The sequence below is a fragment of the Melitaea cinxia genome, chromosome 3 (genome assembly GCF_905220565.1).
Source record: "Melitaea cinxia chromosome 3, ilMelCinx1.1, whole genome shotgun sequence".
Taxonomy (NCBI): domain Eukaryota; kingdom Metazoa; phylum Arthropoda; class Insecta; order Lepidoptera; family Nymphalidae; genus Melitaea; species Melitaea cinxia.
Genome location: NC_059396.1, coordinates 13,533,829 through 13,547,313, shown reverse-complemented (window position 1 = coordinate 13,547,313; position 13,485 = coordinate 13,533,829). Strand labels below are relative to the sequence as shown.

The 13,485-nt window shown below is 32.6% G+C and overlaps 1 protein-coding gene across 1 annotated transcript in view; it reads left to right on the top strand.

The window, feature by feature from the left end:
- The window catches only part of LOC123669197 (T-box protein H15), an 80,544-nt gene that overhangs the window by 33,323 nt on the left and 33,736 nt on the right, over positions 1-13,485 (top strand). The window lies entirely within an intron of this gene.

The following is a 13,485-nucleotide window of genomic DNA, read 5'->3' as shown; positions in this document are numbered from 1 at the left end:
TATCGTGTGTGGCAAAGAGATATCGCCATGTTAATAGCTGACTATTTGGTAATTTATAGCGCTTCAATTTTCACTTGATAGTTCATCTCCGCAGGAGTTGTTCTCAGAATGACTTCCTCGTGACGTTGCAAGCTCATTAATTATACGACAAAAGTGTTGTGAACGTTGAAAAGAAATCAACAATGTCATTCATACACTTTTTTTTTGCGAATTTTGGGTTCCGTAACATCAACTTGCATAAACTTTACGGTCTCGCCTGATTAAGTAATTTCGTTTTATACTAAGCGAAAAAGTTTGTATGAATTTATTTAAAACTAATATTAATAAAACACCAAATGGAGCAGTAACCATAAACGTAAATCTAGAAAATATGTTTCGACATTCAACCCAAGTAAAACCGCAAGGGCCATGTAGGTATGATCTACATAAATTTGTATAAATTGCATTAAAATAGCGTGTACAGTAATCAAGTAGGTAATCTTTCATAAAAATATGCAAACGAGGGAGGTAAAGGGTATGAATTTATTATGAATACGTAAGATAATATAGAAGAATAGAATAGAAGATAGTCAGAGCCTAGAATATTTTACCCAGCTACTGAGATGTCACAATGATATAAGGAACCTCGTGTCACCTGCATGTTTGCGAGCGCAGTGTGGGTGGCGGCGCTCGCAAGCTCACCACAATGGTGTTTGGGTTGGCATTCGTCACGGGGCGTCGGCCCAGTGTCATGATTGATGACCCTGCCGGAGCATACCATGTGATATGCGAATGTGTCGCTTTAAGTGCAGGAGGTCTTACACTTGGTACTCATTTATTATTTGTTTATACCTACCTTAATTCCTGCTTTGTAACTTTTTTTATTAGTGGAAAATAATAATCTTTATAATAAAGGAAACAAGTGAACATCTATGCCTTTACAATTACTATAAACGTGTCTTACAATATGATTTAGGTAGAATTCATCATAAATTGCATAATAGGTACAAATATAACAAACCATTAACTGATTTTATTTTTAAATGTAAATGTGTTTAGTATTTTAATTTTATTATAAAACTTTTAATACATAGGTATATCATCTTTTATAAGTTTGTATTAGTATTCATTGTTTGTGTAAAAGGAAACAAATAAGTCCTTAAATCCTAAGAAATGCTCTCTTTATATAGATGTGTGTGTCAAGAAAAATAATCTTAATCGAGGTAAAAACCTGGCCCGGCGTTTAAGTTATGGAACGTCATAGTTTACGCGTAACATAATATGCGACCGATGGAAGAGATAGCGTCGAAATATTCATAATCCCTGGAGGGCCGCGTAAATAAAAATTATTTCGTTTAAGACAGGTGGAGCGTCGGGTTACGCGTCTCATTAGCATTCGGCCGAATTAGATCGTCCATCCCTACACTGCACCTGTCCTGTCAAATGGACTTACAAATATCTTGACACTATCTCGCTGTGTAATCCTATTGCTAAGTAGCCGCGAAAAAAAATAAACGTCTCCTAGATTACGCAATGAGCCGAAGAAAAAATCCCCGAGCGTAAATAATAAAATGCTAACTATCGAATTACAAGTAGGTAAGTAGCTATTAATCAAGTTGAAGTTACTTACAATTAATTATTTTAAACGTATTTTGTATTAATTATGTACATATGTAAGCACATATTTTTTTGTTTCGTTTTTAGTAATAAATCAAATCATTTTTAAAGTTTTAATTTGTAAAATGACGATTCGAAAGTGCTCATGGGGCCTATTTGAATAAACTTTGTTTTGTTTTTGATTTACTAATTCGTCATTATTCCTGACAAATATATTTTTTAAATAATTTTTAACCAATCCATTACCTCGATGTAACGAGCTTTATCTTAAAATCAAACTACCATTCTTTTTTTAGGTTGTTGTTAAAATTATGTTAGGTCAACTGCTAAAATAAAATCTTGATGAGTTTGTCGTTGAAAAAAAAAAGTTAACAGGCTCGGTGATTAGGGGCATATTTTGTGTCGTGTCGGCATGAACCCAACAACAGTAACGCTGTAGTTATTACACTGCAATAAACAATTAGTATAGCTCTAATTAAGTCTCTAATACGCTGATAACATTTTATACTACATCATCGCGTGCTAAGCGACGATTTAGCGCAAATCTGCTATTGTCAAACCAACCGGTTGTAAAGTATACGAACATATGGGCAGTGTGTGAAAGTAGAAACCGAACAATTTCTTCCGAAATAAAGGTTTTGGGAAAGCTCCAAACACTGTGGATATTTATCACGGTCTCACTCCCCCTATTCAAAATAGCCCCTGTTATGAACTCGACTGAAACATTTACATAGGCTTAATATAGCTGCAGGGAGCGGAGACCCTCAGTTCACGTTCAAGTCGGCAACGTTACAAAGCGTAGTTTCAGCGACCGCCTCATTTAACTTGTTTATTTATCATGGTTGTTATTATGTTATTATAAATTATGAAACAGTTGGTCAAGATAAGAAGAAATATATAAATAAATATTTTTAATTATATACATTTAGGTACGCATCGCTAAGTGAGCAATTTACCTGTCACCAAAACGGTGCTAGTGTTTTATCGGTGACAGATCAGTATCCTATGAAATCATTTGGAATTCCAATTGAACGACACAAACGAAATTGTTTTGTTACGCGAGCTCGACAGGTAAATTAAACCTTAATGTGCAGGTTTAAGATTATAAAATGTTTGAAAGTGTTAAGTTTCGTCGCCGGTGTCGGCGGTCGCTCGACGCGATGCTCGTTTTGTTGCTGTCGTCTAATCCCGCTCTTAGCTAACCGTTTTGACAACATTTTAGATGTATCGATAAGAAAATACTGTTTTTTTTTACCTTTTTTTTATAGTGGATCCAACAAAATTTTCGGGCGATATTTATACTTAGAACAGTTTTCAAAATATACAGGATATAATTTCTTTTTATCACATTAACCGGAAAACTATATAAATTTGGTGTCAATTTGTCAAAGAGATTACTAAAAGTTTGACGCTTGGTTCACGTCAGATTTACTTAAACCTCGGAGAATAGTAATGGAGGTTTTCCTAGTCGGTAAGGCGTGATGTCGATGTAAAAGCAAAGGCACCGCCGTCGCAGTGACAGCTCACCACAATACATCCGTTTAACACGCTCACCGTATTCGGCTCATCTCTGACAGCTCACAAGCTGTAAGTCTTTTACTCCTGTCGGTTATCGTGTGAACATTTCTCGTATAATAGAGTTTCGTGTCACGTTTGAGTCGAAAATAAATTCCGTACGCTTTCTGGTACGCTCGAAAGATTATTTTAATTCGATTATAGAGAGATGTGCTCGTAATGGGTCTGAAGGAGCAGAGAACGAATCAACATCGAGAGAGTCTGCGGCGCGAGTTGCGGCCGGCGCGACGGTGGCGGTGTGCGCGAGGCGTGTCCGCGCTTCATCGATCGCAGCATCCGACGTTCCTCGACGACGTCTGCCCTGAGCTACCCCCGCACCCCGCGCACCCCGAGCACGTTAGCGCCCCAACCGACTGCATTTACCACCCGCCACCCTTTTCGTACATACTCACAACCTACCTGTCTGCTATCGTCTGCTCGGAACGCGAATTGCTTAAACATATTTTACGAAAGTTGCTCTCTTTTCTCTTAGTACCGAAGAAAAATGTACAAGAATTCTTCATTTTTCTTCGGTGTTACAAGGAACGTAGCGATGTTATCGATACATTTCCGTATCTCGTTTATGTATAGTAGCTATTTGGTCCGGAGGTGTTGATTCGATACCGGGAGCCATTCGGTGCTTAATTCCAACAGTGCAATTAAAGCTGTTTACATCACTTCGCGAGCGACCTGTAAATGTTATTTGTGCTCATTAAATTCAAATTACATTATAAATTTTACGTGCGTACGTTGTAGCCACGTTAATGTGCTCAAGGAATTACCGAAACATTGTATTGCGTTTATTCTGGAATGTGATAAACATCATGTAAGAATGAAGCACCTTCATGCTTATTTAGATTAGGAATAAACGTGTAACTTTACGCTACGGTAGATAAGAAGCTACACTCTTTGAAGCATTCACATATCATAAATGTCGGTCGCGATATACAGTTCATGGGAAATCAAAAGAGTTATTACATGAACATAATCGCTTTATCTGTAGGATGAAGTAACACGACATTAGTGGACTAAATTAAATTTGTCGGGTGTCGGTCCGGCGCCAACGGCGGTGATCGATCATCGGTAATGGTCGGCCACACTAACGACCTGACTCTGTCCGTCAAGCTTCACCCTCACCTACGATTCATCAACCGTTGACAACCTTCATGTCAACCCGTGACTTATTCTGACAAAACTAGAACTTGGCTTTGACGAATTCCTTCGTATTTTCAATCGAAATATGATTAACGATGTCATTTCCATATTTCGATGTTTCAATGTGTTTATTAAAGAGGTTGCTTGTTACACCGACATCAATGTTATAATTTATGATGTATCATATAAAATTATATTATTTTATAACATCGCGAAGAAGAAATAAATAATAAGTACAACTACCGTTAAAATGTATTAAAATATTCATGATCAATGCGTTTATTTCAATGCGAATTATAAATGGTATGTAAATGTTGCAATTTTTTAATACAATTTAAATTGTACAGTACCCGGGTGACCGAGCTAAGCTCGGTATTTTTAGTAAATCGTGTTTTTTGGAAATCATAAAGTATAAATACGAATTACATATTGATAAAATATGAATAATATTTTTCGATTTTACCGACATAATAAATAAAAAAGTAGGAACAGCCTATTTAAATAAAAAATAACCAGTGCAATTAGAAAAAGAAAAAGAAAAAATAATTGACCAGGGACATGGGGATTTGAACCATGATCTTCTCGGTTGGTCCCGACCGACCGATTTCCCACCGAGCTATTGCAACTAACTTGACAAATGTGAAATTTACTTTCGCATTCTAAAGATATTTTTTTCACTCCCTAAAAACAGGGATAAAACGACATTTTCTGAAAATGAATCCTAGCTAGATAGATTTATCTCCCCCAAAACCCCCTATATACTAAATTTTATGAAAATCGTTGGAGCCGTTTCCGAGATCCAGATTCTATATATATATATATATATATATACAAGAATTGCTCGTTTAATAGTATAAGATACTATTGTGGCGATGACAGCAAAAAATCCTTTTCCAATTAACGCTTATATGAGTAGTTCAGAATGAAAGAAATATAATTAAAAATGCTTTATAGCAATGCAGTTATAAATGAACTATAAGCATTATTGTTTTTAGTTTACGTATTCGTATTGATTGATATTTATTTATTTAGTTCGCGCATAGCAATTATTAAGTTATAATAATTAATATTATTATTGGGAAGACTCAGTGTAATTTATATTGTAAAGAGATTTCATGAATAAAGATTATTATTATTGTTATTAAGTTGTCTGCGACGAAACTTTTGGAACGACAAAATTGTCGAAGTTTGATTAACCGCAAAAAAATGTGTCCCTATACCTAAGTTGTCAAGTACCTGAACTTTTATTTTGTAGCTATTTTTTATTTTATTGAATACTGCTACACTAGAAAACGATGACATTTTAAAACAAATGACAAAATTACGATCGCCAACAGTATGTAGTATGATGACAGCAATAGCTTGAATCAAGCTCAGTATCACCTTTAATCACAAGTGTACTTAAATTACATTGTATAACATCTTACATCTTATAATAACACAATTTGGCATCGTCTTGATACTACCAAATTGTTTTCATTATACTTTAATAAATTTTAATAAGTAACAACTACAATTAGTAGTTAGATACATAATATTTGCCAATTTATAATCTTTTATAATAAAATGATAGTCTTTTAACTGCGTCAAAGTGTTTGTACTTTAAACTGAAGCACCTGCCACGGTACCTACTGAGACTCGTATATTATTGTCGATTAATTATTATTGTATCACGATTAATAAAACGTGTTAATTGAGAAATCGTATCTGGTTATTGGAGTCCTTTATCTGTAATTAAAAAACGGTTGTTTGAGTTTCAGTTGAATGTTAAATGAAGCGAAAAAATGTTTCTTGAAATTAAATGTTCGGAACAAATATTTATTTTTTTATTTTACATATGCTATGAGTAAGCGAATCATACTTTATAGCTTTTTTACCTAGAGTAATTTGTCGTATTATTTATCAGTATTTATATGCGTAATATAGTGTCACATTGCGTGATTTTATATTACTTTTTTTTTTAAATATCCCACTAAATAAAATTACTTTTTCATAAATCTACCTCGGCCCTAAATAGGCATGTACACAAGCTACTAGAGTTTATTCGAAAACATAACTAAATCAAACTTCACGAAACAAAATTTTGTCTAGCAATTTATATGAAGTGAAAACACGTAAATTTAACAAATGACTCCAGCGTTGAAAAAGTCTTTAATCTTATTTCATGCGGCATAACGTTGAAAATGGTTAGTGTGATAATCAAGAAAAGTTGTAAGTAGGGATGGAGAGGACGAGATGCGGCGGTCATTAGCGGAATGAAGCCATTAGGAGCGTGTAAAACAGTTAATTACTCTGTAATCTGTACCGAGGTGCGGAGATACTTAAAATTATAATGAACGGAGATGATCTATAGATTAAAGACAATTTTATGTTTAAGTCCAAAGCATGTTGTGGAATTTGCGAATTTAATATAAATTTTGTAATGCTATTTAATATTGAAACTATTATCTATATTATTTTAGTGTAGCACTTAAACTTTTTAGAATATATTATTTAACATTACATAAATTCATATTCGACCTTCGTTAGCCTTAGTTTTTTATTATTCGTGTGTCAAATGTTATGACGGTAAACGACGGAGGCGACGAGGCGTTGAAATATAAAACTAAACTAATATTTCTCCTTTTATTTATTACTATTAAAAAGATTTTGCAATCGCTAAGACAAAAGGAAAACATAAATCATATTCGATCGACTCTGTATCTGGCAACTTTCTATATTAACGACTGCTGACGCGACAGACATTGTTGACTTTCTTGCGAACTTTGCGAATGAAGTTTAAATAATCGTAGGTATTCTGAATTATCCCAGTAAAATTCTACGGAGTATCAGAAAACTTCAAAACAAAAAAAATTGAACCGTATTGGTCCAACTGTCGAATTTTGCATTTAATTTCACATTCATTTAACGATTTAGTCTTATTTATATATAATATATCTAAAAAAGCAATAAATATACTCGTTATAACTATAAAAAATAAAAGACTATCGCTAAAACAAAAGGAAGATATGAATCATATTCGATCGACTTAGTAAACGAAACAAGTGTTTGTATTAACGATTAAACATTTGGTTATGTCGAATCGCTTCCGGCAGTTGTGCATTCGACGCGAGTAATTAAATCATCGACTGCTCCAAATCTCTCCGCGCTTTTAATATCTTACTTATCATAATTAACTTCCCCGCTTACCTCGTACTCAGTTATCGCAAATCTTAACAATCAACGTGTTATTTTAAGTTGTGTGAAGCTGTGAATATTTTATTTTAATAAATACAATATAAATTTATCAAGATTTAATTTTCGATGTAAATCCAAAATAGAAAAAAAAGTTCTTTTGAGTAAATTTGAGTAACTGTTAGTGATCAAAGATGAAAAAAAATGTTTAATTACTTTTATTTCTTTCTTTGCAATGTAACTAAATATACTACTACTAGGTTAGTCCGGCCCAGCTCAGTAAAAACTTTATTTGAAATGAAGTAAACCCCCAAAGTATAATATTAATTAACCTGTGAGGAAAATCAGAAGCTGCTACTAGTGATTGTAGTTTGTTATAGAATAAACATTCACTTAATATTATTTGTAATGAGAACAATAAGATATACGAGCGCGGAACCCTTTGCTCTCACTGTGTTGTGATAATTAACACGTTAGGCCTACATCGTCTAATTCTTGGTAATTACTTTGTAATTAGAGGAGAAATCAGCGGACATGAATTTAATTTTGAACGAATTAACGTTGTGCGAGGAAACATTATTTTTTTTTTATCTACATTAATCGTGATACATTTACAAGTTCAGAGAATTTACCAAAAATCATTCACAGTAAAAAAAACATCGTAACTTATCTTAAGCTTTAAGGGATGTGTACATTTTAGGTTTTTTGAAAATATTTTAATACTATTTCAATTAAAGAATACATAAATTTTTTAAAACAATAATAATTATCTGCACAAAATTTATATACCTATATTATATGATATCATCATATCATATGCTCTTCCGGGGTTTATTACACTTATGTCGCATTGGAATGAGGTGCACTGGTTTTTCTATGGTCAAGCGAAGTCATTCTAATATATATCTATATTAGAATGACTTCGCTTCGTAAATTCAAAAAAAAAAAAGAAACAATTCTATAATTTATACACTAAAGCTTAGAGAGGTTATCGTAACTAAATACTTTAAGGTTAGTTACAAGATATATGAGCCTACGACAGACGTACATTAAAAACAAGCAGAAACGCGAATTTTCTTCAATATTTCCTCATTACGTGGAAGTCAATTTGCTAAGCGTATGCTCTAAGCTTAAGCAGTGTAATTGCGTATGCGAATCGATCGTGAGCACGAGAAGTTTTATAGTTAATTGTCTTTTTCTTCACGTTGATTGTTTATCTTGCGTGTTGAAATTTCTTACTGCAGTGAAACCGTTTTACTCGCTCGTTGGGTGCGCATGTAGGGTAAAGTTGATTGCAATCTTGTAGTTTTTTCTCTTGGTATTAAGTGCTGAGATCTTATTTATTATGCTTTTTATTGTTTATTCATTTCTAAATATGAACTCTCGGCTAATGAATGTTTGATTATGTGACTGGATTTTATTGTTATATTATTATTTTAAACGTGTCGTTTCTGTTATAATTGCTTGATTATCACAATTACAATACCATAATTTATATTTCAAACGACAGACTGCGTTCATTAAATGAGATAAATTATAAAAATAAAACGTTTAAAATATTTTAATTGCCTCAATCTGACAAATTTAATGTTCGTAATTGGACGCTTTACTAATTTCGATTCATATCTAACGACGGTTTTGTTTAAAGGCCAGCCGTCAAAATTTGACGTAACCGCTATATTTTACGTCGAATGTTGCATATTAACAATAGCTGCGCGCCGGGGTTTATGAGGAGCGGGCGTCGAGCGGGGCCGGAAACCTCATAAACTGAGCCAGATTCCGCCGATAAAAACGGCACCTTGTTAATTTTAACTGTTTTATTATGGCTCTTTAATATTTTACATTAATCCAAAATATTCTTATTAGAATCATCGTTTCATGATGAATAATTAAGAGATTAATTGACGCGGCAATTAACTTATAAATGCTTGTATACTGTGCATGGGTAAAGTTTCGTAAACTATGAACACTCGTTCTTAGTTGTGTCGGTACTTACTTAATTATACTTGTTATCGCTCATCTTGATTGCGCAATAAGAAAGTGATTAAATAATCATTTACCAAGGTACAACAATACGTTTTCTTTTTTTACTTTCCATATTCGCTGTTTTTTATGTGTTAAGAATTACTCATTTGTATATTTTCTTACAATCTCTATCCCCTAAGTACGTATAAGTTTTTCAAGAATGCTGAAATGCTTAACGATTTATTCTAAATCATTTACTATTTTTAGCTTTATTTCCATAATCAATTAATGACAATTAAAAAATTCACAAATTAAAATTGACTTAGGTATAATCTAAAAATTGTCGAAGTGAATTTGAAAAAGAGCCTTTATATATATTTATATTCATTCCATAAGAAGTTTGGATATAATTCGCTGAGTGCGCAAATTATTATTTGATATTGGCCGAATTTTCAAACTAAATCTTTGCTATAATTCTCTGTGATGGCTCTATTACGTCTAGGTACTTTATATCTATATTCAACGAAATAGTGTATGTTATTCATACGACCCTTACTTTCACATATTGAGAAATAATAATTTGTCTGTTACTTGATTCTTTTATAAAGTTGCATTATTCGACAAACACAGGTCAAAAAGATCGTGCTTCGACTTATAGTGGCGTAATAGAAGCCTTAAATATTAACGCAGTTAAACTGCAAAAGGCATTTATTATATACTAGCTGCTGCCCGCGACGTCGTCTGCGTGAACGCTATACAGCACCAAAAATACCTACGATTATACCTTTTAAAATAACATTCATTTACCCGTTTCTTCTTTACATTTCATATCTACAGAAAAATCTCATAGATGGCGCTGCTTTAAAATTGTCTTGTCTACTTAAATTCATTTAATTATGTTTATCGGCTTAGTTACTTATATTGTGTGATTTTTATAGTGTGAAGCTAGCTTATATAGCATGGTTTAATAACCATGCTATATAAGCTAGCACGACGCATATTTGAATGTTGTTGTTATTATGTTAATACATAATAACAACAACATTCAAATATGCGTCGTTAGATTACACATTGTTACAGAATGCGTTGAGAAAATAAAGGTTCACTGCTCGTTCCCGGTAGGTGATAGCATGATAATATGTAGCCTATATGTTGACCCGACTTCTTAATAATATTCGTGCCAAATTTGAAGTAAATCCATGCGGTACTTTTTGAGTTTATCTCGGACATACATACAGACAAACAGACAAAAATTCTAAAAACTCTATTTTTGGCTTTGGTATCGATTGTAGATCACACCCGAAGTATTCTTTTAAAAAAATAATTCAATGTACAGTTTTGACTTTCCTACCATTTTAATAAATGTATTATAGATATATGTGTATAGCTACTGTATTATTTGTTCGTCAACTTTAATAAATGATACCATTTACCATTAACGCACGCTAAAATATTGATACGTAAATATGTCACTAGAGGTATAAAATACTTAGACAGATTTATATATTTTAAATAATTTAATAGAAGTAAAATATTAGGTATATTAAAATATAACTTATTAGCAACGATAAAAATTTACACTTCGTAACGATTTAAACTAATACTGTTGAAATGGGAAAGTTTATTTTATACTTCCTGTAATCTACTTTCACGATCATAATTCTTAAAAATATTATTTATGTTTAACTATACCTTGTGGTTAATTATTAAGCCCATTAGACGCTACTTTATTACGGATTAATTTTATTATTTCATATTTCTGGGTTAGTAGTGTATAAGAAGCTAACAGCTGTTTCATAAATAACGTGTTGAAGGCATCCGGTAAAGGCTTAATTTACAATTACGGACTTTACTCAACAGTATTAAATAATCAAACATTTCTCGCATAACTACAAAATAAAAAGAAATACAAAGAGGAATTTTTAATTAGGCAAGCGCCTGGCCCCGGCGCGGCGCCCCGCGGCGTCGCTACTTCACACACGTTGTGTTGATGTTGAGGTCATTAACTAAACGTCAATTTTCACAATATTTATGTCTCCATTATTTTTCATGTACTACGACATCGTAAATTTTTAATTTTGCTCATAAGAAAAAACTTGTAACGAGAACATGTTTTCGACTGTTTCGTCACTAACTATTGTTTAACACATTCAACTCGTGTCGTTTTCAAGTAATTCATTTGCTATTATGTTCCACTTTTATTATTTGAAGGTAAGAATTATTACATCATCATTAGCAGTGCAAGCTAAATTATTAAATTATCAGATTTTTGTAATATTAAAGTTTAACAATGTCAGTAGCATTATTAACACGAAAATGTGCAAGATGCGTCAGTCATACATAAAAAACGATGGTTGACCTCCAACAATTTAGTCTCAAGATTGAAATTAAATTAATAAATATTTTTAACCGATTTCAAAAAGGAGGAGGTTACTCAATTCAACCGTATATATATATATATACTAATATATGTACCTATGTTCGGGGATAACTTTGTCGTTTATGAACCGATTTTGATCATTCTTTTCTTGTTGGAAAGGACATATCCTAAATGTGGTACCATGATAAGGAAAGCAGGATTTGATGATGGAATCCCAGAGAAATGAAGGGCAACCCTCGAAAATCCGCATAGCTTTTTACTGGGTGTACCGATTTTGATGATTTTTAATTTAATCGAAAGCAGATGTTTACCATGTGGTTAAATTTAAATTTCGTCGAGATCTGATTACAAATTTTTGGGTAATCCTTGATAATGCGTATTTACTTGAATAATTTTTCGCCTACCTACGTTGTATTACTTGTCGATGTAATTAATGTCAGTTTTTTTTCGTTTGCCTGCAAACGCAATTATTAAAGATTATAAAAAGAGAAGATTTACATTTTCCCTTTTTATACATGTTGCGATACGAAAATTATTTAATTAAATATTTAAAAAAGTAGTTTAATCTTGTATTTAGACTTTTCTGTTAATAGTCATTCAATTAAAGTCTTATTAACTTAACGAAAATTAATGCCAATATTTGCGATTGCAATGTGAACATATCCTTATATACATATAAAAACTATAAGACAATTATATAACGTAGTAAAGGTACAATGACAATTATATAGTGTGGTAAACCTACCACAGTAACTATGACATAATTAGCGTGCAACGAGATATAGAAAAATGATAACTGTCATTTAGCGACGCGGAAAGAAATATCGGAGCGTCGGTGTTATGCTCTCTTAAAATAAATATAAATAAGAAAATAGTTTATAATGTAATATTTACGTAGGTAATACACACAATTACATAGGTAATATGATCAATTTCTACATTAAAAACATGTCCTGCCACTGAAGCAGCTAGTAGCGATTTTCAACCTCATTTAAAAGCTGTAAAACGTAACATGATTAAGAACAAATGAAAATTCAAAATAATTATCATAAACGTTTAGAAAAAGATAACGAGTAACGACCCTTTTCACAAAAGTAATAAAACGAGAGGTCCATTTTGCTCGATTACCCCGGAGACGACAACATGTCAAGTGTCAATTTGTATAATTTTACACGGAAATTAATATTAAGGTCTGACAGATGACAGTTCGCGTGATGCTCCTGCGTTCGAAGTAACACTGTCGGGACGGCTTCGAGCCAAGTTCATCAGCTGTCAATTTAAACCGTTTTAAAATTCTCTTCTTGAAATAACTCCTTTAAATTTACATTTTTTTTTACAGTGTGTAGGGTGTATTTGAATTTTGTATTAATTAGGTCTTTTAATTTGTTGATATGATTGTTTTGTTCTGTTCTATTTGTTTTATGACGTTTCAAATATCAACTTATTCGCTTTGACATAGAGGTCCATGTAAGTAGTAAAAGTGAACAACTTTGAAGTAATAGTAGTTAATGAATGTGTTAGAAATGCGATTATGTATGCAATGTCGTAATTTTAGTGAATTTATTAATAATGGGTGCGTGAGGAGAAAATCGAACGCCTTTAGTGTTTGGAAGTGTTTCGTCTGCGTGTGATGCTCATGGCAGCGGAGGCAGCAGGCACAA